Source organism: Malaclemys terrapin, chromosome 2, assembly GCF_027887155.1.
Source record: "Malaclemys terrapin pileata isolate rMalTer1 chromosome 2, rMalTer1.hap1, whole genome shotgun sequence".
NCBI lineage: Eukaryota > Metazoa > Chordata > Testudines > Emydidae > Malaclemys > Malaclemys terrapin.
This window is the reverse complement of record NC_071506.1, coordinates 56,853,912-56,876,135: the sequence shown is the minus strand read 5'-3', so window position 1 is coordinate 56,876,135 and position 22,224 is coordinate 56,853,912. Positions and strand designations below refer to the sequence as shown.

The following is a 22,224-nucleotide window of genomic DNA, read 5'->3' as shown; positions in this document are numbered from 1 at the left end:
AGGCAAATAACCCCCCATTTAACAAACTAACAAAAACCTCCCCTGAAAAAACCCACCATGATTTTTAAGCTAATCTCATGAATTTTTGTAGTTTATCTCATGATTTTTTAATATTTGTGGTTGCCAGTACTCTAGGTCCTGTTTGAAACTCAGCTCAAGTAACAAGTAACTTTTGTTTGTTCAAAAACTGGATCTCAGCAGAAATATAAATTATGCATATCAGCCACACGTGTTTTGTGATTGCCTGGTTACCATATTCTGAGTGAAGATTATCTGTTCCCTTTGCTAACCCCAATAGTCTTCTTTCTCCTACGGAATGGACTTAGTCCATGAATTAGAGCCACTGCTCTCCATACTACTCCTTCCCCATCTCCACTCCAGACAGCCTGATTCTGAGTAATACTTAGATTTTCATACACAATCATTGGAGGAGATCAGCTAGGGCTGTGTCCTGCCTTAACTCAGCATATAGAACTCAGTAGTGTCACCAGTGAAAGCCTCTTGCAGGAATAGAAAGGCTTTTAGGTAGAAATTACATGGACACCTGCTGCATGGTCTGTTTTAATTCGTGGTACTCGTCTTCTCTTGCTCTTGATTTTTAAATTAGACAGTACAAGAAGGATGGAAAAGCAAGGGTCTGTAGCTCCCTGCCAGAGAGTATAGAATCACTGCTGGTTTTCTCAAATTGACAGCCACATTTGGTGTACTGCAGTAGATACTAACCTTCTAGGTGGAGACTGGATGTAAAAAAGCCAATACAGGACTTGACTGAACAGCCACAGATCACTTTTATTACAAATATAGTAAATAGCCTGGTTCATATCTTCTGTGTCAAGACTGAAAAAGTTCAGTACATCAGATGTTGACCTTTTAGAGACATTTGCAAAGCATTTACCTGTGCTGTTTTGTGGTATCCATTTTCTTCATCCTCCCTCACTAAATGGATCAACCCATGAGCTCACGCACATGAAATAAAATAGAAAATGGACTCTATTTGCATTTACACAAAGGCCAATTGACTCTGTTCTGACAGTGTAGAGGTGCCTCAGAGTGGATGCAAATATGGTTTACACCCACTTTAAGGCACTGGTAAACTGCCAGAGTGGTGTAAAGTGACATTAGTGTAAGTGAGAATCAGGCCCCATTTGTTCAGATTGAGATCTTGATTATGGGAACTTTTTCGGAACATTAATTCTTTCATTGGCTCCCAAGCTTGGAAAAACCACTTAGTAGATAAACAACAAATCTTTTATAAAAGCTTATTATCATTCTGAAAAGCACTCACTATCTTTCATGAAGACATTTGTATAATATTAGTTCAAAATGATTTACATGACAAAAAATACATTTACCTGATAAATTGTTTCTAGAAAATCCACCCTGAAAAAAGTTGATTGGTGCCATTAAATTCAGTAGTAGCACTCCCCTATTCCTTCCTCTTCTTTCTACTGTAACAAACTTTAGCTTGATGAAGCATTTATTAATTAAAATTTATTTCTAACCTGACTATTCCTGTAAAGAGCACAGTCAGAAACAATTCTAAGAATGTGAATATCATTGAAATCTTCACCATGAAGGCAATGGAAATTCACACATTTTTTAAAAATTGACATAACCTGTCTCAAAATGTTAGTGCTGTGGTCAAATTATACAGTTAACATAACCAATAAATTCTAGTGATGAAGACAGTCACTATGAATGCATGCACTATGCTCACAATACCCAAACCATCTTCACATAAAACTATTTTTGACACCATGATCTTCGTATGTCAGCCAAAGGTCTGAACTGACTTGAGCTCATGGGGCTCAAGCTAAGGGGCTGTTTAATTGCAGTGCAGACATTTGGGATCAGGCTGGAGTCCAGGATCTAAGACCCTGTGAGGTGAGAGGGTCCCAGACCGTGGGCTTCAGCCCCACGAGTCTGATCTCCGCAAGCCTGAATCAGCTGGCACGGGACAGCTGTGGGTGTCTAATTGCAGTGAAGACATATCCTAGGGGTTAGATTGTGACTTGGATCTCATGCCTGCATAGGGGAGTAAGAGTAAGTCTAATGGCTACCTGGACTTTGGATCTGGGTACCCACATACTCCTATCCTGGAGCAGGGGGCAGGAAGTGGTTGAAGCGTTGGCTCCACCTTTCCTACTCACTGGCAAGCTCTTGGTGTCACATGAATGCGTCCAGTGGCTGCTCCATGAGGTGGTGCAGCTTACACCCCACTCCTTGTTCAAGCTGAGGCTAAAGTTGAAGGCAGGAGAAGCACCTGTACAAATCACATTCTCGGTGTCCCAAGCTGGGCATCTAAAGTTAGTGGCCACTCTTGAAAAGTTGGGCCTAAATGTTTTCCAGTCACATTTGCTTTTTTGATTTCCCCTTTTTGTTCCAGGCTAATTGCCTATCTCTGTGAGCTCCAAAAAGACTTCCCTCAAATACAGGGCCTGATCCAAAAGCCCACTGAAATCAATAAAAAGATTCCCACTGATTTCAGTAGGCTTTAGATTAGGCTCATAGAGCAAATATACAAGGCAAGCAGATGCATTCTTGTTGCTGAGATTGCATTCTCTAATGCTGTGCAGTGAGATGTGTGCACCATTTGCTTACATGGAACTTTAAAATAAAATGAGAAATATTTCTCCCTTTCGATTCTTCATGTGTTTCAGAGAGCTGCTCTTCCTCTCCCTTTACCCGCCTAGCAGCCAGCTAGCTGGAGCCCTCTGGGAGAGATCTGTCCCACACACAACCCACATCTCAAGTGAAAGCCTTTTTTCAAAATAAGTTGAGAGAGAAAATACACTGTAAAGCTCTTAGTAATACTCATAACATAGTTCAAAAGTTTTGAGTAGGTTTTTATTCCCCCTCCCCCAACTTGATGCCATGAGCAGTCTGACAGTTAGAGACAAGCTGGAATGGCTGCTTGTAGTGTCAGCAATTCCTACTGAGGCAAGGTGGCACCAGAAATATGAAAAACTGTTAATGAAACTTCACAAGGATCAAACAGATGGGTACTCTGAGTGGTCTGACCTAGGAGCCTGGGCCATAGGAGATGCTGATTACTAATAGGAAAGTATGCTTATTTGGGGGGAGGAGTTTGGCCCATCTTTTAGATTTGGATACATTTTCCGCTAGAAGAATTTACAGATCATCTTGGTTTTGCTCTGTACCATTAAAGTATCCAGCTGACTTTATTCACATATTTATTCATTCCAGCTGGTCTGCTGCTGAACACTTGGTAACAAGTGTAGATGACAAAAGTAGACCTGCATGTGAGAACCTGTTTCAGTACAAAGTCCATTGGTTAATATCCCCGTTTTTCTAGTAGGCTGTGCTGGTGCCAGCAGCTTTGCATGGTAGTACATTTCCTCTGGTGTGAAAAGCCAAAGGGAGTTTTTCAGTGGTCTTTTCTTTATAAGAATATTGTAAGTAGGGCTGAACCAAATAGCACTTTCTGGTATTTGTCTGGATGTTTGACTTTGTATATCACATATGAAACTGTACAAGTAATACCAAATTACATGTAAATGATGCACTATTAGTATTGGGCATTGCACTGAAAACATTTCTTCCTGTCTTTAAAAATTATTCATTGTTCCATTAATTTTGTAAAATTTTAAGCAATCAACTCTAGAACACCTCATAGCATCAGGCTTTTACTAATTATTTAATCGGTAATCAGCAGTGGTCGGTAATTGGAGCTTATCAAAGATAAATTTCACTCTCAAGTATAACTAGAATTAGCACCTTAGTATATAGTTTCATTTTTCGTTCAGAAGATCCTCTTTGTAGCAGTGGCGTTGGAACAGTTTTTATAGTCGGGGAGCTGAAAGCCATTGAACAAAACTGTAAAAACCCTGTGTCTGATGGAAATCATTCCAAGCCAGGGGGTGCTGCCACATCCTCAGCACTCCTACTTCCAGCTCCCCTGTATTATAGATTTTCAAAGGGAGGTTTTTAAAATCATGGCAGGCATTGTTTCGGCTAGTACTCCCTGACTATTGGTCTGCAGAATCTCTTGTTTCAAACACCATTTTTATTACTCAAATTACTGTTCCCGGTATGGTGTTTTTCTTTATCTTTCTTTGCTTCAGCAGCACTTTAAAGGAAATGGCATTTTGCAATCATAATGTCTATTGTCATTTTCAGTCCAGCTATTTAAATAATTTTTTGCCTGACTGCTGATAAATATGTCTAACTCGATTCCGTAGGCAGGCAGAGGTGTTCTGAAGTAGTACAGCTTGGAAAGCACAGAAGCAGACACGCTTTGCTAGAATCTCACTGTAAACCCTGTAACACTCCACCCTTTTATTTTTTTCTTCAACACCCACACGCTTTGCACAGATGGAGGGATGTGACAGATCATGGAATTAACAAACCAAGGCTTTTTGTTAAATTTTTAATCCACTCCTCCCACACCTCCAGAGTCCCTCGATTTACAGTTTTATTCAAACTCAATGAACTGCCAGTTAAGAAGGCATCTGTTCATAGCATGTGTTAGCTTCCAGCCACATGTTTGACCCTTCTGATATTGTTTTTATTATCCCTTAAACAGAGAGGCCTATACTGAGGTGTGTTTATTTCCAGATCATCACACTGTCAGGTCTTTACAAACACAAGACTTTGGCTAGCAGTACTCATGTTTCTTTAATTCACTAAGTTGTGGCAATTTTAGCTGAAATAACCACCATTTCTTACATAAGAACAGCCACACTGGGTAAGGCCAATGGTCCAGATAGGCCAGTATCCTGTCTCCAACACTGGTCAATACCAGAGCTTCAGGAGAAGTGTACAGAACAGGGCGATTTTGGAGCGATCCACTCCAGTCTTCCCTTCACGTCTTCTGCCAGTCAGAGGTTTAGGGTCCCCCCGAGTATTTGATTACATCCCTGACCATCTTGGCCAGTTGATGGACTTATCCTCCTGGTTGTTTTGGAATCCAGTTATACTTTTAGCCATCACAATATCCGATGTCAATGAGTTCTACAGGTTAATTTTGCACTGTGTGAAAAAGTATTTCCTATTGTTTGTGTTAAACCTGCTGCCTATTAATTTCTTTGGGTGACCCCTGGTTTTTGTGTTGTGGGAAAGGGTTAGTAACGCTTTCTATTCACTTTTCCACACCATTCATGATTTTATAGACCTCTATCATATCCCACCTGAATCATCAATTTTCCAAGCTGAACAGCCCAAATCATTTTTAGTCTCTTCTCATATGGAAGCCGTTCTATATTTTTGATCATTGTTGCCCTTCTTTGAACCTTTTCCAGTTCTACTATATCTTTTTTGAGATAGGGCAACCAAAACTAGGCACAGTATTCAAGGTGTGACCATGCAACAATATGGAATTTCATCTGCCATTTTGTTGCCTAGTCACTCTGTTTTGTGAGAGCCCCTTTGTAACTCTTTGCAGACAGCTTCGGACTCAGTGATCTTGATTAATTTTGAAAAGATAAAGAATAATAAAAGAAAGGAATGGTTGGTGGGACCATGTATTTGCTCATTGTCTGAGGTATCTAGTATATTTAGTGATCTTCAAAAGTAATTCACAATAACTGAAGAATATAAATTCAGTCATTCATGCAAAAGGACAGTTTCAACTGAATTATGGGCCACATTGTACAGTTGTGATCTGCATGCAAAGAGTCCCTTGGTGTGTGTCTCTCCCATTCCTCACACACAAGGAGGCTGAAACCTTCACAAAGTACCCCACTTGAGAGGGGGTGAAAAATTTTATATCAAAACATTTTTAAAAATAAAAAATAGATTATTTGCTAAATTCAATTTTTTTGGAAATTTTATAGTTTTCATTTTTTCTATGAAAAAGAATTCAAAGAAAAGTAGTTTACATTTAAATTGTGCACAGGGGGAAAAAAACAAGTTTCCTGAGCAGTTCTACTTCCCCCATGACTTTTCTTAGGACTGTGTGGAAGGCATCTTCCTGCCTTGTGCCCTGTGGAGGTTTCTCCAGAAATCTAATACAGTCAGAACTGGATTATCCTTCCTGCCTGTCCTACCTTTACATTGAGGATTCCCCAGCTGGAAGGGTTTCCAGGGCCATTCAGGGCCAGGGAAGTCCCTGCAGCACCACTCCAAAGGCCTTTCAAACCATTTAGAACAAAATATCATTATCTGGCCTACTCTAATATTGTGAAATAATTATGTAATTAATTAGTATGAATTAAATTCTAATATTGAATAAACCCCATTTGTTACTGTACTTTTCCATGTGTAAGACTTAATTTGTACAATGAGCCTCTTGATCCATTAAGAACAAAAAAGACATCACTTTGCAGAGCTAGTCAGAATTCTGTGTGTTTGGTTTACCTGCACTTCTTGGTTTGCACTATCTAGTTGGTGAGTGGTTGGTAGTGACATGGACAATATGGCCAAGATTTTCAAAACTGACTTGTGATTTTGGGTGCTTCAATTGTGGGATGCCTGATTTTGTTCATAGGGTGGGTGCTCAGTACTTTTTGAAAATCATGCCCCATCAAGTTGTCTCAAGCTGAGCATTCAAAAGCTGAGGAACCCAAAATTACAAATCACTTTGAAATTCCTGATTCAGGTGCCTTTCTTTGATTTGAGGGTACCTAACAAGCTAAGTACCTTCTCCTTCCCAGACACAGAATCAGCTAGGAAAATACAGACATTTGCAATATGGAATGTGCTCACCTGGAGCTCAGTTCTGCATGCCTACAGGCAAAACTCCCTTTGACTTAGCTCTTAGCGTGTGCGTGACTGGTGTGATAGATCTATCATTTACCATTTGGCCATATGCTATTTCTAATGTTTACAATTGCCAAACCAAATTCAAGTTCAATGTATAGATTCTGGAGTGGCAGCTGGACCAGACCAAGATTTGGGAGGCTAACTCTCCAGCCTACATATGAAGCCAAGAAGCTGTTACACATGAAGTTAGTCAAGAAGGAGGGTGGAAGTCAAATGGTTTGTGCAGAGACACAGCTTGTTCTCTGTTCCTTCTCAAAGCCACATTTTGCAGGGTGTTCTGAGAAGAAGCAACTCTCAGCTATATTTGTTATAAGTAATTTCAAATCATTTCCTGTGTGATCTTTTAAATCAGCAAGTGAGCTGTCTCCAGTAGTATATTTTATATTTCATTTCTGAAGCATAGATCTATGGGAAAATGTGGTTTTTGAATCTTCCAGGGCTAGGGTGACAAGGTGAACAATGGAGATTCAGGGCTTGGTCCAAATAGTGGAAACATTTTCAGAGGAAGATAGCTGCAAAGGACACTTATTGTCATTAAACAATGGGACATGAGAAGCAACAAGGCCATGCATACAAACAAAAGGTGACCCACACAATTATACCTAAAGGGGTCCTACTCTGTTCTTGAACCACCGTAGGACTATAATATTAATTAAAATGTTATTTTTTTCTTTGGTTTCCAATTAAAATTAAAAGCTGTGATGTTCAAATATGGGTTTGGATCTGAATCTGAATGGGTTTGTTCAGGACTCCAACTAGACCCACTACTGAAGTATGTCTGAGCTGCAAAATATAGGTCTAAAACTGAACTTCAGCAAAGTTGGCGAGGTTGTGGTTCAGGGCCATTTCTGTTAATGTTTATACTGTGATTTGAAGGTGGAAAGCACTCTGTTATGGCTACATACTATTTATATTTATTTATTCGTATTTCAGATCTGGTTATCAATGGTAGCTCTCAGTATTGACCCCAAATCCTTGTTTACAGTCTCAGGAGAGGCAGCTAAGGCACCAGAGACCGAACCCCTTGTCAGCACTGAAGGATGCCCCTACCAAATTGGGGTTCAGGTGCACAGAGTGTGCTCTGTGGGGAAATTTCCCTTAATTAAAAAAAGAAAGAACTATAGTATTCCACAATAATGATCCAAAACCCTTCATGAAGAGGGTAAAGTTGATTAAAGCAAGAGGGAAGCTCTCCTTGCAGAAGCCAAGTAGGAGTTCTGCTTTCTCGAGGCAGGGAGACAAGGGATAAGTAGCACTCTCTGATTACAGCAGAGGACTGGGCGCTGTATTGCCCCCAGTCTAGCCCCTGACTACACCTAAAGAATGCAGTGTTTGGGCAATCACTGTAGAATACTGTAGCAACAAGGGAAACTTCCCCACAATATAGCCTTCTGTGGCACTGCTGTCTTCTGCGTGCAGTATCAACTTGAGGATGGAGCTTATCTGTTCCAAGCCAATGAAATTTGGTGTCAGTGCAGCACAGGGGAAGCTGTGCCCCCCGAAATAACATCCTGCAGAGGCAACCCACATGAAAAAAAGATTAAATCATTGTTCAGGGCACTTTAAAGATATAAGCATAGAGCCTCATCTGGTCTAAATCAGCATAGCTCAATTGAAGTCAGCAGAGTTATGCTCATTTACATCAGCTGAGCATCTGACATATAATGTGCTACATATGTAGTTAGGTTGTTGTTATTTGGAATTTCACCATTTTAAAATCCATAATTGTATGGGCAAGTCTGAGTAAATCTTGTTTTCCTCATTTCACGCAATGCATTTGCATTAACAGTATCATATTGTAAAGATATCTTTTTTAACTGGCAGAATGGCAACTTGTGCCAGTCTCCTAAAGATAATTAAAGAGATTGAGACACAAAGACTACACAGGCAACCATAATGCACCATTTGTCATCACTGCCTAAAGTCATCCATAATATGGGATTATGAGAGAGATCATTTGCTGAAAGAATGAAATGTTTTAGAATTACATTAGAGTGGGACTGGCAGCGATCCTCTGAATGGAAGTGATTTTTTATCCTGTTAGATGTTAAGAAATTAAATGTAGACGCAGAGCTATTGTTCTTTTTCCATTGGCCCCCACGAGTTTTTCACTGGAGATGCATTTGCTAGGTAAAACATCCACTTCCCGTGGCCTTAAAAATTGCACCAGATAAGGTCTGTACTTTAGTGCCCGGGGAACAGAGACGATGACCTGGTGTAATTGATCTTTCCCACCTTTACTTTTAGTTGCAGAGGGGAAAACAGGAGTGTGTCAACCAGAAGAGAAATAGAGGAGGGAGAAATTGTAAGGCCTAGATTGCGCCTGGCTCACAAAACAGATCCACGAGGGAGGGAGAGGAAAGGCACAGACACCTTCAGCCCCCCTTTCCAGCTGTCATGCTCAGAGACCTGTGTTCTCTTAAGTGCTGCCCCCTGCTAGTCCTTCTGAGCACAACTAATTCCTTTGAGAGAGAGAGCATTTCTGTAGCTTATGTGTGTTCTGTAAAGGTAGATCCACGCTGTCTTCCTCGGCTGGTAGTTAAATTGCTCCAGTGCAGGGCATGAGGAGTAAGAGTAACAGGCTGGGGTGGGGAAGAGTTGAGTCACAGATGCCTTTGGAGCAGTTTGAGGTATAAAGAAGATGGCTCCACTCAGGTCCCTGGGAAAGTATCAAGCACTGGGTGGGTAAACAAAACAGGATTCTGACGAGGCAGCTAAAGAGTTAGAATTCACAGATGTCTATTTGGAATGATGACACTACTGTACGTTTAATCCAAGCAGGAAGCTGCTTTATTACTAGTTCTCTGAATTCTTACAGGACAGCTGATATCCCCAAGTCAAACTCATTGTAGTGAATGTGACGGCACAGCTAAGAGGTATTAGATAAATTATCAGCAAGTAAAGTAGCTTGGTTGCATTTAATCTGTACAGAAATTAGAAATCTATTTCGAGAACAGTTTCCATTATGTACTGTGGAATATAAAGAGACAAATTGGGTAGGTATCACTTTATAATCTAGTTCGGTGTAATCCTCTAGTTTTGCGTCTCTCATAGTGAAGGGCTATCCCCTCTTTACCTATCTGTCATATGTTAAGGTTGTAGAGCAGCAGCAGGACTTTGCACTCATGATTTAATCTCTTGACTGCAGTTATGTTGTCTCAAGGATCAGACTGCGTTACTGTCTAAGCTTCGATTTTATTCAATTCATTTAAATAGCATAGATCTGTAAGTGTGATATGTACCGTAGATTGTAAGTAGCGTATGGCAAAGGGAGCTAATCTCCTTTGTATGATGTTCTGTTTCTGCCCTCAGTGCTCCCGTTGATGTAGGTGGAATTTGAATTCTGCAAAGTGCTGCGTGTCCTCAGCTCCCATTAAGATTAATGGAAAATTGAGGGTTGTTAGTACCTCACAGAATTAGACCCTTAGACTTATTTTTAAGTTGTGCTCACTGTGGTCACATTACTGCTTACTTATGGTATATTTATTTTTAAGATTTCCTAGTGTTTCATATTTTCCCTTTCCTCATGTTCCTCCTTTCTCCACTGTCTCTACCATTCATTTTTTCCTTCACTCCATTTTTTGATTTTGTTGCATTTTCATGACCACTTCACAGAATCATAGGAATAAAAGCTAGAAGAGATATACAATCTTAGGCCATCTGGAATGGATCCCAATTAATGCAGGATTAGTGCTTTTATAGTATTGGGCCTCTCTAATATTCTAATGTTCCAAACAGTGGCAACTTCATTTCTTCCTCTTCCCCTAGTGGTTGCACAGACAAGTATTTTGCATTGGCAAGAAGTTTTCCCTTATGCTCAGTGTAAATGTTTCCTTTCTCAATTTCATCCCAGTACTCCTACATGTACCCCTGTGTGCCACTCCAAGAAATTCATCTCCCTTCTTGTAATAGCTTCCCATATTTATAGAGCATTACAATGTTCTCCCCTCAGCCTTCACTTAGACAAGCTATATGTGTTGGACTCTTTTAATCTTCCCTTATGAGTCAGTCCCTTCCAATCATCTAATCATTTCTGGTGCTTTTCTTGGAACTCTCTCCATTTTGGCAAAATCTTTGATAGTAAACAGAACTGCAATAGTCTTGGTACTGAATGCAATAGTCTCCTGGTGTGTTACACAGAGGGAATGGTGTATGTCTTCCCTCCTGCCTGATGTGATGCCTCTGCAGATGCAACTCAAGATCACATTGACCTCCTTTGGTACCTTTTTGTATTGCAAACTCTCATCTAAACGGATGTCTCCTGTCACTCCTAGGTCTCCTTTGGCATTCCTGCTTTTTAGGCTTTCCTCTCCACTATTGTGTTTTAGAGCTTAAATTGACCAGCAGAATAAAGTCACTTTTATATTGGAGTAAAGTGTCCACATGGGGGAGTTATACGGGTATATCTATAGTGGAATAATTATTCTACTATACAGTATCTATATTGATCAATTTCTCCATGTAGACAAGCCTTTAGATAAGTTTCCCTTCTTGTAACATGTATCAATGTGCATTTTTTCAATTTACTGTTATGCTGCTCCTATTTCTAATCTAAGTCCCTTTGTGTTACTTTATCATCACCGAAGTACACAGCTCTTTCCAGTTTTTTATTATCTACACATTTCATTAACATACTGTTTATTTCCCCTAATGAAGATAATTAGTAAGACTGAGTCTAACTCTGATCCCTATGGTATCTCACTAGACACTACTTGATACATTGCCATTCATCATCACCCTTTTGTTTATGCTCTTTGAGCCAATTTTCAATCCACCTGATAGTGTTTATATCCAGGCTAATTTGAATTAATTAGGAGAGTAAATTTTTTTTTTGAGGCACTCTTGAATGCTTCACTAAAATTCAGATTGCATCTACTAGTACCATTCACTCATTCATTTTATGATCTGTCTAAAAAGTAATCAAGTTTGGCAAGATTTATTCTTTATAAGTGCAGGCCGCTTATTGTTTAGGGTTCTAGAATTTGAAGGATTTTTTCAGTTAATATTTATTTGTTCCATTACCTTACAATCAGTAGAAGCTAGACTTTTGGGGCCTGAGTTATCGCCAGATCATGCCAGCTTCTGCCCATATAAGAGTGCAGAGTACCCAGATAACAGCACCATGATGCACCTGCAGCCCTCATTCTGCTGAAAAGCCAACAGCTGGCCATCTCAGTGCTAGCTAGTAAAGGAATGCATTGAATCTATATATATTCTTGGCTGCCTTTGCTATTGGGGCTCTTATGGAGTCTCTAGCACACTTTAAAGCTATGCTTCCTTAGCTGAATGCCTTGAGAAAGCAGTAAATCCCATCAGGAAATCCTTCCTTGGGAATACTGTCCCCCACTGACAGGATGCACTCTCATCCACCAAGGTAGGTCACTCAAGCCCACGTAGGGTGACCAGATGTCCCAATTTTATAGGGACAGTCCTGATTTTGGGGTCTTTTTCTTATATAGACTCCTATTTACCCGCACACAAACACCTCCTGTCCCAATTTTTCACATTTGCTGTCTGGTCACCCTAAGCCCACGGGATGGCAATTGCCAGGACAATGCTGATTTCTTTTTGTTTAGACGAGCGCTATGTTTTTTCTCCAGTTTTCTGGTACCTCCCTAGCTCACCATAATTTTTTAGAATGTCCTCAGATTCTGGATCCTTCTCAATTCCTCTGCTTGTCTTTCCTTTTTTCTTCTCATCCTTTATGTCACGTTCTTTCCAAGTATATTCTGAAATTGCCCCAGAGTCATTCCTGACTCATTGTCCAGTATACTCCTCTCTATCCTTTTGACAGAAAAAGACATGTTTTAAAAAATGCTATTTCCATGTATGTGAACTAGTGCTCAAAATCTTGAAAGGCCATTTTTTTCCTATACAAAGTTTTCAGTCATACTATTTGGCACACTTTTCTTAACTGGGTTGGTAATGCAATCTATTTAACTGCCAAATGAGCAAGTCAGGTGGGAGGTAGTAGTCATGAGACATCATTCATAAACAAACTAGGGAAATATAGCCTAGATCAGGGGTCTCAAACACACGGCCCGCTGGGTTATTTTCTGCGGCCCGCAAGTGCCTCACGGCCCCCTGCCCTCCCCCAGCGTTCACCTAGAGCGGCTCCAGCCCGACGTGCACCAGGGGCAGGGCAGGCTCCCTGCCTGCCTGCCCTGCCCCCGCGCCGCTCCGGGAAGCGGACGGAACCTGGGGGAGAAGGGGCGCAGGGGTGTTTGTGGCTGTTGCTTCAGGCACTGCCCCCAGCAGCTCCCATTGGCCGTGGTTCCCCATTCCCGGCCAATGGGAGCTGCTGGGGGCGGTGCCTGAAGCAACAGCAACAGCCACACACACTCCTCCCCCAGGTTCCGTCCGCTTCCCGAAGCGGCGCGGGGGCAGGGCAGGCAGGCAGGGAGCCTGCCCTGCCCCCGGTGCACGTCGGGCTGGAGCCGCTCTAGGTAAAAGCTGGGGGAGGGCAGGGGGCCTCGTGGCCGTGCCGCACCCCTCCTGTACCCCGACCCCCTGCCACACCCCGAACCCTTCCTGCATCCTGACCCACTGCCCTGAGCCCCCTGCTGCACCCCGACCCCCTGCCCTAAGCCCCCTGCTGCACCCCGCAGCCTGATCCCCTGCCCTGAGCCCCCTGCTGCACCCTGAACCCCGACCCCCTGCCCTGAACCACTCAATGCACCACGCACCCTTCCTGAATCCCAACCCACTGCACTCTGACCCCCCTGCTGCACCCTGACCCCCTGCCCTGAGCCCCCCGCTGCACCCCGCACTCCTGCACCCCAACCCCCTTCCCTGAGCCCCTGCTGCATGCTGCACCCTGACCCCCTGCCGCACCCCTCACCCCTCCTGCCCCCCACACCCTAACTCCCTGCCCTGAGCCCCTGCCACACCCCACACCCCTCCTGCACCCCCTGGGGGCAGGGAGGGGGGCGGAGTTGGGGTTGGGATTTCAGGGAAGGAGTTGGAATGGGGGCAGGTAAAGGGTGGGAAGAGGTGGGATGGGGCGGGGCCTCATGGAAGGGGTGGAGTGCGGGTGGAGCTGAGGGCGGCAGGGGGGAGGTATCAGTAAATGCGGCCCTCAGGCCAATGTACTAGTCCTCATGTGGCCCTCGTGGTCATTTGAGTTTGAGACCCTTGACCTAGATGGAGCTGCTATAAGGTGGGTGCATAACTGGTTGGAAAACCATTCCCAAAAAGTACTTATGAGTAGTTCACAGTAAAACTGTAAGGGCATATTGAGTGGGGTCCCACAGGTATCAATCCTGGGTCCAGTTCTGTTCAGTATCTTCATCAATGATTTAGATAATGGCATAGAGAGTACACTATAAAGTTTGCAGGTGATACCAAGCTGGGAGGGGTGGCAAGTGCTTTGGAGGATAGGAATACACCTCTACCTCGATATAACGCTGTCCTCAGAAGCCAAAAAATCTTACCATGTTATAGGTGAAACCACGTTATATCGAATTTGCTTTGATCCACTGGAGTGCGGACCCCCCACCCCCAGAGCATTGCTTTACTGCGTTATATCCAAATTCGTGTTATACCGGGGTAGAGGTGTAAAATTCAAAATGATCTGGACAAACTGGAGAAATGGTCTGAAGTAAATTGGATGAAATTCAATAAGGACAAATGCAAAGTACTCCACTTAGGCAGGAATAATAAATTGCACACATACAACATTGGAAATGACTTCCTAAAGTGAACTGCAGAAAGGGATCTGGGGGGTATAGTGGATGACAAGCTAAATATGAGTCAACAGCATAATACTGTTGCAAGAAAAGTGAGCATCATTCTGGGATGTATTAACAGGAGTATTATATGCAAGACACGAGAAGTAATTCTTCCGCTCTACTCTGCACTGATAAGGCCAGTACTTAATTTGTGTCGGAGCTTGCCGGGGTTGAGCGCCAGCACTATAGGCGTGGCAGTTCATAGCCTGAGCACTTTGTTTCTCCCAGGTAGCAGCCCCCGCTTTCCGGCCACCCAGCTCTGACGGCACCGCTGCTGCCAGCAGCAGTACATAAGTAAGAGTGGTAATGACAATAATATCACTGCACATTCAAAGTCATAAATTTAAAATTAAACCAGTGTTTGAGTCTGGCACCTCTTTCATTACAAATTAAGCACTGGAATATTGTGTCCAGTTCTGGGTGCCACATTTCAGGAAAGATGTGGACAAAATGGAGAAAGTCCAGAGGAGAGCAACAAAAATGATTAAAAGTCTAGAAGACATGACTTATGACGAAAAAATGAAAAAAATGGGTTTCTTTAGTCTGCAGAAGAGAATACTGAGGGGGGACATGATAACAGTTTTCAAGTACATAAAAGGTTGTTGCAAGGAGAAGAGTGAAAAGTTGTCCTTAACCTCTCAGGATAGGACAAGAATCAATTAGCTTAAATTGCAGCAAGGGAGGTTTAGGTTGGTCATTAGGATAAACTTCCTATCAGGGTGGTTAAGCACTGGAATAAATTGCCTAGAGAGGCTGTGGTAAAGCTAGCACAGGTAAAGTTAACACAAATATGTCTACTTGAGCTGCAGTCACACCTGAGATTTCAGTACAAAATATACCATTATTCTGAGCTAGAAGACAAGCAATGAAACTATCCAAAGGTCCAAGTGCTATTGCTGAAAAAATGAATGCCAGGGCTACACAGTCTGCCACATGCAGCTGTAAGCTGACCCTTTCCTTATAAGTGCCAGGGCATTTCAGCAGTCAAGCAGCACACTCCACAAAGTGGATACTAATTAATACTGAACTACAATGGAGAGCCTATGGAATTTTATTTTATAGCCCCATGAAGACCAAACAAAGTGAACATGATTAATGGCACTACAGCAAATACCAAAAGACATAATCATGATTCACTATTTTGGAATATATTTTCAGTTTGCTTGCAGGAAATTAGGAATGCAATTATTTTAACAGGTTGTTAATGGAAATTGCATACCTAATTAATTCCCTGTGGTATACTATGTTGAAAATTGATCTTGATGTATCGTGTATTGCCACCTGGGTCAAGTTTTAGAGCCATGTTGCTGCTAATGATATATTTTGAAAACTATCAGTGAGGTCAACAGAATCTGATGCTGCTCAGAAGTTTATAGGAACTATAACAGCAATAATTGTCATTACAGAGAATCTTGGAAAAAGACATTTTTATAGCTATAGGCAGTCTGTATTAGAACACTAAGAATTGAGGAAATCTGGCAGGAGGGATTTTCTTCCACCATATTAGCCACCCAGAGTGGGGATCAGATGTGTATGTGTCTATAAGGAAGGAAGAGGGAAGTCACTTGTATTGCAATTTGTGCTGTATTCCCTCTAATTTTTAAATTAAATCATTGAAATCAGCTGCTGGTCTATATTCAGCCAACTCAAACGGAGAAGTGGGGGCTGAATATGTTACATTCTTTTTTTCACTGTCATCTGACCACCACCACCACATTTTCCAAACTATCAGAACTTACCTTGGCACAGAATTCTTTGATAGTGGCCTCCCCTGGTCCTATCACATTGATGGTGGAAAATATCTTATGACAAACTCTATTAGCTTGATTTCTGGTAGCAGAGAAGGAAGACATCATGGTCTCTATCAGCACTGGTAATTGGAACCGTCAGGTGTTTTGCTAGGCATGACCATTCTTCTCACTTCATTTGGGTTCAGCACCCATTGAGTTTTTCTATTAAGTCAGTGGGGACTGAATCCGGCCTTTGTTGCTGTATAGTTCTGGAGAAGGTCTCCAATGGCCCAGCCCCCTGTCAGTGATGATGAAACAGTGCTCCACGTTAGCCTACATTGTTGTGCCCTAAATCTAGTGCTGGATTTATACTCTGGGGTCCATACCCATTTTATGGCCTAGTAGGGCTTGGCTTCCGGAGTTCAAGAGGCAGCTCAAGTATCTCTCATGATGAACCTGAATGCATGTGGGTTTCCCTTGGTTCTTACAGCTGAATTCCAACATTGCCTAGGCCTGTCAGGTTTTATTTACATCGAATTAGGGGATCTGAGAGGAGAGAATGTAAGATTTGAATAGAGCTTTGATGCATTCACTCTGATATACAGTAGGTAATGCATTTCCTTTCTTTCAAGAAAAACATGAATGCTTCAGGAAAAGCCCTCTCAATTCTCTCATAAAGAGCCAAACTCTATCCAGCTGCTCTGTGGGTACATGAAGAATGGAGAGAGCAGAAGAATCCCCCTCCGCCATACACCTTTGTGTCGCTGCACAGCAGCAGGGCACAGTCTTAGAGTTCCCTGAAGCACAGAGACTAGTTTCTCCATGGATGACACTCCAAAGGCAGGTGGCTGCATTGCCCTATGCAGGAGAGCTGGCCAGACAAGGAGTGAGATGTATTCTGTACATTCTGTACATCAGAAGGAATGCAGCACTCTCTCTGTCTGGGGTTCTGCAGTTCCAAACTGGTCCCAGTGCAGGGCTGACTTTTAAGGACAGCGCTGAACCCTAATGCGGTAATGATTCGTAATTTCCCTCCCCCCAGAAAATCCATCCATTCTGTTTATGGCTAGAGATGGATGCCACCCACAGAGTTTGGCTTCAGATGTAAACTTAATTTCTAGTAGATTCAGATCTGGGTGTTTATTTTACCCTGTTACAGAGGCAGGGGCCAAACATGACATTCAGGCCAGATCTGAATGTTCTCAAGTTTGGAGCTATTTGGTCCTGATTATACTTTGTGTGCATTCATATTGAAGACAAAAAGGAGAGAGATGCTAATAAGGGCCAAAATTTCATTTGTAGCTTCTTGATTTTGCCCTGTGAATGTGCGTATGCTATTGTTTGTACCCACAGAGCTGTAGCTGTGGATGTGTGCCCTGTTTTAGGCACAAAATCAGAAGCTAGGTGGAGGCCAAGCCAGCTAAACATTTGGTCCTGGAGGTTTAACTCTAAAAGCAAAAACAAACAATGACTAATGCTTTGATTTGTGTGTCATTGTGTGGCTATGTCCTTTCTGTACATATATACATTACAACAAGAGTAGGGTTTCAGCCAGTCACATCCCTGTTCTATGCTACTCAAGTTGACTAACATTTTATCACCATTGTTAACATTGGTCCAATAGCAAAGCTAGGAACACTACTGTAGACCAGAACCCCAGGGTCAGAGACATTTTTAACACAGTTTTTGATTAGATTTGCTTGGAGCAAGCTGCACTGGTGGGAGCAACGGGGCACATTATAGAAAAGCATCCCCATTGTAGACAAGGCCTGTCTGTCAGTGTCCAATGACATCACTCCATTTTCACACAGGCTATTCTCTGAAACAGTTATATTCTTCTTAGCATGGACTTTGGCCTTTTCTAACCCATCTTTTGAGGAGTTATTCCTCTAAGCCAAGTTATCTGTGGGAGTAGCACCACAGAACTTTCAAACAGGTGAGAGACAAGAGAAATCATTGTTTGATGTTATAGTTCGTAGAATTATCTTGTTGCGTGATAATACTGGGCCAACCGCTGCAGTCCTCAGCAGTTAGTAGGAGGTCCACTGAAGTCAATAGGGATTTGGTTGAGTCAGGATTTCAGGATTTGACTCACATGGATCACAGTGCTGAAGTATACCTGGAACAAATGCCCATGTGGTTTTCAGATTCCTCTGCTTCACTTCAGCAGTTAATACCAAAACTCTCTATACTCCTCTCCTGGGAACACTATCCCTTAAACAAGTTATATCTTACTGTGTAATATTGTACATGCCAGTACGTACAATTCAAAACATGTCAGGCAGCAACCTAGCTTACCACAATAATTGATTCAATCCTTCCTGCTCTTCTGACACAGTAGTTTCAGTAAGTTTAAATATGAATGGCAGCTCAACTGTGTAGTCTACATGTGCTTCTGGCATTTTTCTCTTTAAGTTGACAGGGGACAGCATATGCCCCAAACCAATTTAGGAAGGGCAATCATAATTATTGTTAAATTGTTCAAACCACAAAAGCAGTGCTGACCGAGAACCGAACACAAGGAGGCAGTGAGTAGTGAAAAAAAAAAGTACTCCTATTTTCCTGGCATGTTTGCTGGTTGTGATAATGACTTATTCAGAAAAGCAAAAGTGCATTTCTTTTTCTTCGTCATTTTTAAAGACGCATGTTAACCTCATTACATAATTAAACACATTAATTTCTTTCTCTCCAAAGGAAAAGATCCTAGTGTTAGCACGCCTAGCTAAGCGAATCTTCACTGAAGAGTTACTTGGTTATGTGCAAGTCTTTGTTTAATTATGTCTAATTGAACTCCACTAGGATACTGAAGTAGATAAATACTTCACTAAGAGATGATGAAACAGTACAGATTAAAGGGTCATTGTGAATGCAGAGGGTCAGGGCTCTGAGGATGGCAAGATAATTTGTTCAGCATAAGACTGACAAAAGTTGTCACTAATTAAACTCTTTGACCTGGACTTCTTTTATAAAGATCTCCCCCACAGAAATTGAAGATATCTTAGGTGATGTGGCAGGTCATCTTTGTCTATCTGGAATCTGTTTCTGTTAAATGCACAAAAGAAAGCAGTCATACAATTGAACAGATCAAATGTAATATTTTAATAGTGATTTTGATCTTCTAAATAGATTGAAGTCTTGGTGGAGGAAGACTTAAATCAACTCATATGTTTCATCCAAGAAACTTAAGGCTGACTTGAAAAATTTTTTCCTTCTTTCTCATTTTTCTTTTCTTTTCTTTTTTTTTTTTTTTTAGTTAATCTAACATGAAGTTTTCAGTCTGCCTTCTGTAGATTAGAAACACCACCAACAAAAAGAAAACACCACCAAAAACAAGAAATAAAAGGAAACAGGTGTATTTCACTGGCTTTTTGTCTAGCTCAGAGACAGAAGCTAGTGGCCACCTTGTTCAGTTGGTGTGTGCATGCGTCAGCAAGGTCATCACATGCTGAAGCTATTTCACAAATGACTTAGACACAGAAATAGCAGCCAGGTCATTGAAGGACTTCAGCAGCAGTAGATCACACACTTAATCAGACTTTGAGTCAGCTGTTGAACCAATCATATCTCTCCACTGCATCTGCAGCAGTGCGGACACAGTGATTGCACTCTGTCATTTTTATGGCTGGCTTATCCAAGGATCGAAGAACTCAGCAAACACATAGCAAAGATTACCAACATGGAGGCAAACTATTGTAGATTATGAGGCTTTGGAGTTTGCACAGCTGAGGTTCAGTCAGGGGCGGCTCTATGTTTTTTGCCGCCCCAAGCATGGCAGGCAGGTGGCTTTCGGCCTGCAGGAGGTCCGCTGGTAACGCGGATTCGGCGGCATGCCTGCGGGAGGTTCACCGGTCCTGCGGCTAGCCACCGCTGAATTGCCGCCGAAGCCGTGGGACTGGCGGACCTCCCACAGGCATTCCACCGAACTGCTGCCCTCACGGCGACTGGCAGGCCGCCCCCCGCAGCTTGCCGCCACAGGCACGTGCTTGGTGCGCTGGTGCCTGGAGCTGCCCCTGGGTTCAGTATATGCTTTTCAGTATGTGTTTGAATACATTCCTATGTCCTCTTGTTTTCATGCGCAATTCAGAAGTGCTTTGGGATACCCCATATCAATCTATGTACACCAAGACACATGTTTCTTGTTTACTGCACTGAGGAAGATCATTAAAGTAGAAAATGTCAAAGAAAAATAGTCCAAATGCTTGGATAATCCTAAGGGTTCAGCATAGTTTAATTGTGAGCTACTGTACTTATCCCACCAGAGGCTTATGAATTTCTGTTCTTGTAAAATACACCTAAGAATCAGACATCGTGAGTCCTGCTTGCTAGGCTTTTGCATTTAGAAATGTAACATGTCATTGTAGAATTGTGTTATAATCTATTGCTAGCCAGATGTTATCTTCAGTTAGGTGAATATGAGCTCTTCAGGTAATTTTATACTTATATAAAAGTATATAGGGGGGGAGGGATAGCTCAGTGGTTTGAGCATTGGCCTGCTAAACCCAGGGTTGTGAGTTCAATCCTTGAGGGGGCCACTTAGGGATCTGGGGCAAAATCAGTACTTGGTCCTGCTAGTAAAGGCAGGGGGCTGGACTCAATGACCTTTCAAGGTCCCTTCCAGTTCTAGGAGATGGGATATCTCCATTATATTTATTTAAAGCAGCTGAAACAAGTATCTATAACTTTTCCAACAGAATTTGAAGATGTGCTTTCCATACAACATCAAGAAAAATTGTTCTGCACTCTTATGTCAGTAAGGCTTATAAATGCAGTGAATCTAGGAGAAGGTACTATACCATCATCTATATGTTTGTGTGCAATTAATAATTATTTTTGTTCAAATGCAATAATGTTGAATTGTCTGCATTGGCTTTTACATACACCATTTATTTTTTGCACATGATAATAAGCTGAAATTATACATCTATGATGTATATGCCCATTTCATATTGGTGCATGGCCTGATACTGCAAAGAATGTACATGTAATGGACACCATCTTGGCTGACACCAGAGGTTGAACCAGGGACTTCAACAGCATGCGTCTCTACAGATTGATCTAAAGAGGCAGGGTCTCAAGCTGAGAACAATATCCTCTCTGTATCAGCACAGAGGGGGACATGTAACAGGAGCTGGCCACTAAAGGTATGTCTACACTGCAATTAGACTAGGGTTGCCACCTTTCTAATTGCAGATAACAAGACCCCCAAGACTCTGCCCTCTGCCTCACTTCTTCCCCCAGCCCCCGACCCTGCTCCGCCTCTTCTCCCCCAAGACCCATCCACCATCACCCACTCCTCTCCCACCCTCCCCCTGTTGCTCACTGAATCGTTTCAAGGAGCCTGCCTGCAGGTAGGAGGTGGCCCCCGCTGAGCAGGGGCTGGCACGGGTTAATGACCCAGCCCTGCGGTAACTGGACTTTTGTTTTGGGTGGCATTGAGGGTTGCCAGCTCCCCAGAAACCATCAACTGGCAACCCTCAATGGCACCTGGACACAGAAGTCAAAAACCATACTGTCTGGGTAAAAACCAGACAGGTGACAATCCTAAACTAGACACCTGCAGTTGGCCTGTGCCAGCTGACTTGGGCTTGCAAGGCTCGGGCTAATGGGCTGTTTAATTGCGGTACAGATGCTTGGACTCGAGCTGGAACCCAAGCTCTGGGACCCTCCCACTTCACAGGGTCCTAGAGCCCTGGCTCCAATCCAAACGTCTACACTGCAGCTAAACAGCCCCTTAGCCTGAACCTTGCATTTCCCATCCATATGCATTGGCTAGGCTGCTCTCCCCACCATACAGCTAAACACAATATGGGTCATAATTGGGCCCTGAGTGAATTTTCTATCAACATTTATTGGCATTTTTAAATAAATTGGCCTAGTCTTTGTTGGCAGCGCTTCTGTGTTTGCTTCCCAAGAATATTTTTGACAAATGAATGTGTTTAATGTTCATTAAACAATACATTTTAAGCAAATATTTCAGAATGGTTTGTAGTTAGTGAATTTCAAATTCATATTCAAGAGTATTTTCACTGGGATCCTGATCC

At 42.4% G+C, this 22,224-nt stretch overlaps 1 protein-coding gene across 1 annotated transcript in view; it reads left to right on the top strand.

Annotated features, from left to right (window-relative positions):
- KCNB2 (potassium voltage-gated channel subfamily B member 2) overlaps nucleotides 1-22,224 on the top strand; it is a 253,748-nt gene that overhangs the window by 61,912 nt on the left and 169,612 nt on the right. The window lies entirely within an intron of this gene.